A 681-nucleotide genomic window follows, 5' to 3' on the forward strand; every position below is an offset into this window, starting at 1 on the left:
TGCCAGCTTCCGACGCCCTTCGTCGGAAGGCGCTGAGACATAGTCCAGTAACTCTTTCGCCTCTGCGTCACTTGCATACACGGCCTTCACGTTTGTCAGTCCATGATGACGACGGAGTACTCACACGTTCGACGCCAATTCGATTGGCGTCGGCTGTCTTAACAGCATAGTCAGGTCGACGCGATAACGCGTCGGCCACCACATTCAACATTCAGGGTTTGTACTCCACCCGGAAGTCGTATTCCGCGATGAACGACAACCATCTCGCCATACGTTGCAAGGGTAGTTGCGCTCAGCTGGATTCAGCTGACGCGCTTGGTAGTAGACCACACGATCACGTCCCTCGTGATCGTGCTGCATCAACGCACATCCGAAACCAAAGTCGGATGCGTCACACACGACATGGAACGGGCGGTCTTGGTCAGCCACTACCAAGACCGGCGCCTTAGTCAAGCCCTGCTTGACTACATCGAAGGCTTGCTGACACTCAGCAGTCCAGTTCCGCTCAGCTTCCTTCTTAAGAAACTGCGACAGCGGGCGAATCTTGCCCGCGTAATTCTCAACGTACTTGCACAAATACGTTGCAAGCCCAAGGTACTCCCTCACTTCCTTCACATTGGATGGCGTAGACCATTCATTGATCACTCAGACCTTCTCTGGGTCAGGGCGTACGCCGTCTTT

Source organism: Phytophthora parasitica, assembly GCF_000247585.1.
Source record: "Phytophthora parasitica INRA-310 unplaced genomic scaffold supercont2.3, whole genome shotgun sequence".
Lineage (NCBI taxonomy): Eukaryota > Oomycota > Peronosporomycetes > Peronosporales > Peronosporaceae > Phytophthora > Phytophthora nicotianae.